We start from the raw sequence: 5966 nt of genomic DNA, 5'->3' as shown, positions 1-5966 counted from the left end.
GTCTAAGATTTCTATAAAACTATAAAAAACTTAATGAAAAATACTTCGTTATAATTGCAGCGAGTAAAAACATTATCAATGGGCTGTTAGAATTCTATCGCTTCATTAAATTCGATTAGAATGACGTACATTTGTGATTTTTTCCCGCCATAAACGACGGTAGTTTCATTATCATTATTTAAGACAATTCCATTTCAATTTTAAATAAAAAAAATAATTAAATATAACATTTTACAAAATTAACGGACTCAATAGAATTAAATTCGTCATCAGGGGTCTGGGTTCAACGCAAATAACCAGATGCCGAAATATGTTAAATTATGAAAATATGTATGAAAGTTTGATAAGCAAGAATTGAACGCAACCGCTAGCTTAACAGCCAGTTGCTGTGACCATTGTGCTAGCATACCTTTAATGAAAGTAGATAAACAAGAAAACTACACACATAAAAAACTATTCTAAGAACTTAAAACCGCCTTTCTTAATCCTTTTCAACCTTCTTCTCTCTTCTTTTTTATATAAATTTGATTGATGACCTTTTTAAATGAATTTTATTATTAACATGTAGTATCTTTACTGTTAATTTTTTATGCGAAGTAATTTTAATTATACTTGCTACACGGCATTAATATAATGTGGAATGTTGTGTACCCCGTGATGGGATACATATTAGATAATAATGTAATAGTGAATTATATATAATGTTCCATATGTATTTTGTGGATGTACCTATAAAATAAAATAAAAAAATAGATAAATAAATAGTTATGTAGTGAAATTTAAGTAAATAACAGAAATAGATAACTTATACATAGATAAACAAATAATAACTATATAAAAAATAATATATATATAAGAAAAAAAAAAAAAAAAAAATCCTTACTAACAGTAACATAGGTTAAGTGTACATTGTAAGTAGAACATAAGTGTACATATATGGTAACTAGGAAATAAGTGTACATATATGATAACTAGGCAAATAAGTGTAAATATAGACATAGATAAGAAAAATAATAATGTTAGAAATTAGAAAGCAATTATGTGTATACTTCTGCATAAACAGTATTTAGTAAGGAAAAACAAAAAAAAAAAAAAAAAAAAAAAAAACCGTCGGCGTCGGACCACGTCCTAGTTTTACTAGGCAGTCACAGGACTGTCGATCTGTAGTATAATAAGTAGAAAAATCGCCTGTAGTATTATAATGCATGCATGATAAACAAAGGCACGGGCATTTTGAGCCCGTGGATCAAAATTTATAAATAAAAAAAAAAAAAAAAAAACCTTTTCAACCGACATCCAAAAAAGGAGCTTCTCAATTCAATTGTGTTTTTTCGATGACTTTCTAATTGATTTTGAATGTTTTTTTTTGCAACATGAGAAGCATCGCAAGCGCGTTGCCGGTCCTACCACCAATCTCCACAGGAGCTCTGGTCATCTTACTTACGATAGGAACACAATACTGCTTCAAAGCAGTATTACTTAGCTGTGTTCTTTTGTAAAGTCGAGGTACTTCCCCAGTCGGGCTGTTCCAGATTTTGATTAGGCGAGTTCCTGCTGTGGCCTACCTCAGTTAACTTTAAGATAATAGTTGTTCATCGCCGTTACAACAACGTCATTTCCAATCCTGTAGGAATTTCGGGATAAGTATAAGCCTATATTTAATTCTTAATACTCAGTTATCTTAAGTTTCATCCCAATAAATGCAATATTCTATTTCATAGACTTATACACAAGTGTGAATTAAACTATATACTTACGTAGCACACTGGTTAATTTCAATTTGTTTTGATTTCTTTCCTTTTTTTTGTCCGTTAGAAAGTTTAACAAAAGTTTTAAAGATTATAATATAAAATATTTTGCTAAGCTAAGTGACGACTTGTCAAAAATTCATATGTAAAGTGTTTGGTGTAGATACTTGTGAGGGTGACTTTTAATCTGATGGCAATTTTTATTGATTTTATTTTATACGTAGGTTAAAACATTTTGTCGTTAACATTTTGTTTGTTTCATTGTTAACATTTTTATAAGCTTACGTAAATTTATAAAAATATCATTTTCAACAAAAACAAAGTTATCTTAATATCATGGATACTCGATATCATAAAAATAACGCTTATATTTCGAAATAATTTTTATTAGATACGTTTTTACTACAATAACATTTATCTCAGCAATTTATGATACATTTATAAATACATTTTAATTTTTTTTTCTGTAAATATTTAGTTCTTAAGTTGTGAATTGTAAATATGTATAATACTAGCTGACCCCGCAAACGTTGTTTTGCCATATATGTTATTAACCCCCTTAATCCTTTATAACTTAGGGGTATGAAAAATAGATATTGGCCGATTCTCAAACCTACTCGATATGTACACAAAATTTCATAAAAATCTGTCCACCCGTTTCGGAGGTGTATTTTAACTAACATTGTGACACGAGAATTTCATATATAAGATTTTGTAAAATAAAAGTTTAATCATTTTACTTATCATAATGATATTTATAACACAAATGGTATAAAATAAATTTATTTTAAAATTTTTAAAACTTTTCTTACTCCTCACATTCACGATATTCAACCACCCATCTATAATACATGCATTAAAAAGTAGTAATAATTAAAAAAAATAGTTTATTTTCCTTGGTTCATTTAAAAAGTTCCAAATTCAAAAAGGTTTTATACATTTTACGAGCTCTCCCGGCGGCGGCAGTAAACTCACTGAATGCGCATCTAAAAACCTTTTAATGTAAGTTCGGCGTTCGATATTCAAACAACTGTCATTAAATAGTAGCTTTTTTCCTGTTACGTACAAATATATTTTTTATAGTATATATTCCATATTATTTTTACATACACTATAAACAAATAAATGCTTGTGTGCTCGTAAGATGAAAACCAATTGAAAGTAATTTTTCCAAAGTTTAAAAAAAAACTACATTTTTATTAAAACATTTGTACCAAATTTGAATATCCACTTTATCTTTCATTTTCTTGTACATATCTGCTACTCTTGAAAGGCAAGAACAACAACAACAACAACAACAAGATCTTAACTACTTTTTACCCCCAATCTTTTGGAAGACTTTATACCAAAGGAAGTAATTAAAACTAATCTTTACACGCAATTTTAAAAGTAAGTAGATACTTTTTGTAGCCGCATACTACAATTAAGGGCCTGTTTCCCTATAATCACGAAACTACAACCTTCAGAGACATGATTACTAATATAAATTTGCCATAGACGTAGTGGAATTAGTGAAAAATAATAATATTTCATAAACTTTTATCTAAGGATACCGTCATTCATCAAATAGATTTAACGGCAACCAATGAAACAGGCCCTAAGACTTATTTAAGATTTTATAAAATGTATCATAGCACACTGACACCACATCGCAAGGAGATGATCAACTGTTAGCGAGAAGCCTTCTTGTAATGGTTCTCTAATAGCACGTAACTTTGAAAACTTTATTGTACTAGCAAAAAACGCAGCTTTCCAAGTGCTTGCGAGATAATTTTAACCGAGTAGTTAAAATAGTTTTAGAGTTTTCTTTTTTAATGTAATCTTCTTCGGACATTTTTTATTGTCAATGATGATTCAGCCATAACACCTCTCTTCTGAGGATAGGCCTCTTTCTCCATGTAGGAGGAGGATTGGTGCTTAATCCACCACGCTGCTCCACTATGGGTTGGCAGATATATTCCCTAGTATAAATGACGATCGCTATCAAGTGTGATTTACCAGGTAAAAATACATATATCCACCCCGAGCGGGAATCAAACCCGCAAACCGTCGGTGTTTTAGGCGACTACTCGCACCACTACACCAGAGCGCTTGTTTTTAATAGTCATCAAATCCAAAAAACAGAAATAATATACTGAATCATTATAAATAAATATAAATAAATACTTAGAACAGAAATGTGTAGTAACGTTATTTGAACTTCATTTACATATTCCCAATAACTTGGTAAAAACATGTCAGCAATTTCAGTAACTTAATAATTATTTTTAAAGCAAAATGACGCAAAGACTTACACGGTAACTGGTCAAAAAAATGGTGAACAAATCTGTTCTTTGATCAATTTTATAAGAAAAGGTGAGGATAAACTCAGGATGCGGAATTAAATTTTTATAGAGGGAATTCTCATTTTTGTAACATGCCGCTAATTTTGAAACAGCACTTACTATATACTACTTAGATACACTTGAAACTAAATACATTGGAATTTGTGTAATCGTCGTTAGTTTGACTTAAATATTGAAGGAAATGGGCTTTGTTCTCTTGGTCAGAAATTTCAATCAAAAAATATTATGAATATATTTTTTACAAACAATAATATGATCCCTTAACAACAACCTAATGTTTAAAAAATATATATACAACTCTTGAAAAAGTATAAATTGCTCAAGGTCATTGCTATTACAGCGTATCATCTAAGAGGTGGTGTGGTGTGGTACCTTAGGATGTAGGGATCAACACATTCATCACATCATCATCACAGCAGTCTTTCGCAGTCCACTACTGGACATAGGCCTCCACATCCATGTGTTTTGCCCATAGTCACCACGTTGGGCAGGCGGGTTGGTGGCCGCAGGTGGTCAACACATTAATTTTCATCAAATTACACAAACTGCATCTGTCATCTTTACTGCATCTTTATATATAACTAGCTATGCCCGCGACTTCGTCTGTGTGGAATTGAAAAAAAACTTATTTAGTTGATACCCTAACAAATTATTTACCAATCCACAATAAAGTATTGTAGTAAAGAGGATAGGCCTTCAGCCAACAATAGGACGTCCAATTCAGTTACATACTCATTTAAATCAAAATGTCCTCAGCAACTCAGTTGCATGGCAGAGATCGGTATTTAGCGATAAGGTCGCAAATTATACAAAGATAAGATTTAATTTTTTATTTTTTGTTTTATATGTATAAATTTATTTTTGGTATACAATGGAACATACTGACTAAATAACTTTTCTAATTTTAGAAATATTTGGAGGAACGTTTATAGTAAGGAGGAATTAATTAATATTTGGAGGATTGTTATTAGTAAATCACGCCATAAAAAGTCATAGATCTCGATAAAACCTGATGTGTAGATATTTGGAGATCTACAATAACACATAGACTTCTATTCAACCAGAAATTCTCAAACTATAGGGAGTCACATGAGTGAAAATACATGACGACTTTCACGTTTAAAAATTGACAAATTACTTAAACAATACAAATTAAACACACGTGGATGTGTCTAACTGATCCGTTTGAATCTAATTGTCTTATATACTACGTGCACCTTATTACATAACTAAGTAACTAACCTTTTGTGGTATCATCGGCACACATTCTGAATCATTAGTTCAGTGAACTGTAATGCCGTAGTACTACACTTTGCTCGCGGTTACACTTGCCTGGACTACATTTACCGTGATTTTTATACCATTATACATAATAATGAAATAACACCTCGCCTTATTGCCTCCACTGGTGACAAGAGGGCTGGTGCATTTTTTGCCCAGAGAATCGGCATAGCGATTCAACGGGGAAATGCTGCCAGCATTCTTGGCACAAATCCACGCGGACATGATTTATACCAAAACTATCTGTAAATATTTAGTTCTTAACATTATAATATATTATACATTATACCTATTAATAACAATTGTATCAACCGCCTGATAGTAAGCGGTTACATACATACATACATATAATCACGCCTTTTTCCCGTAGGGGTAGGCAGAGACCACTTCTTTCCACTTGCGACGATCCTTACATATTTCTTTCGCTTCGTCCACTTTCGTGCATTACTCTAAGGTAAGCGATTACTCTAGGATATGGATGTCTGCAACGCCAGGAGTATCATAAGCACATTTTCAACTCTACCTCCGCTGTCATTACATATCGCCAGGAGCTCTAGCTAATTTACTCAAGCATTATTTCGCTGTGATCTCC

Source organism: Melitaea cinxia, chromosome 18 (assembly GCF_905220565.1).
Source record: "Melitaea cinxia chromosome 18, ilMelCinx1.1, whole genome shotgun sequence".
Lineage (NCBI taxonomy): Eukaryota > Metazoa > Arthropoda > Insecta > Lepidoptera > Nymphalidae > Melitaea > Melitaea cinxia.
The sequence above is the reverse complement of the archived record's forward strand: the minus strand, read 5'-3'. Positions refer to the sequence as shown.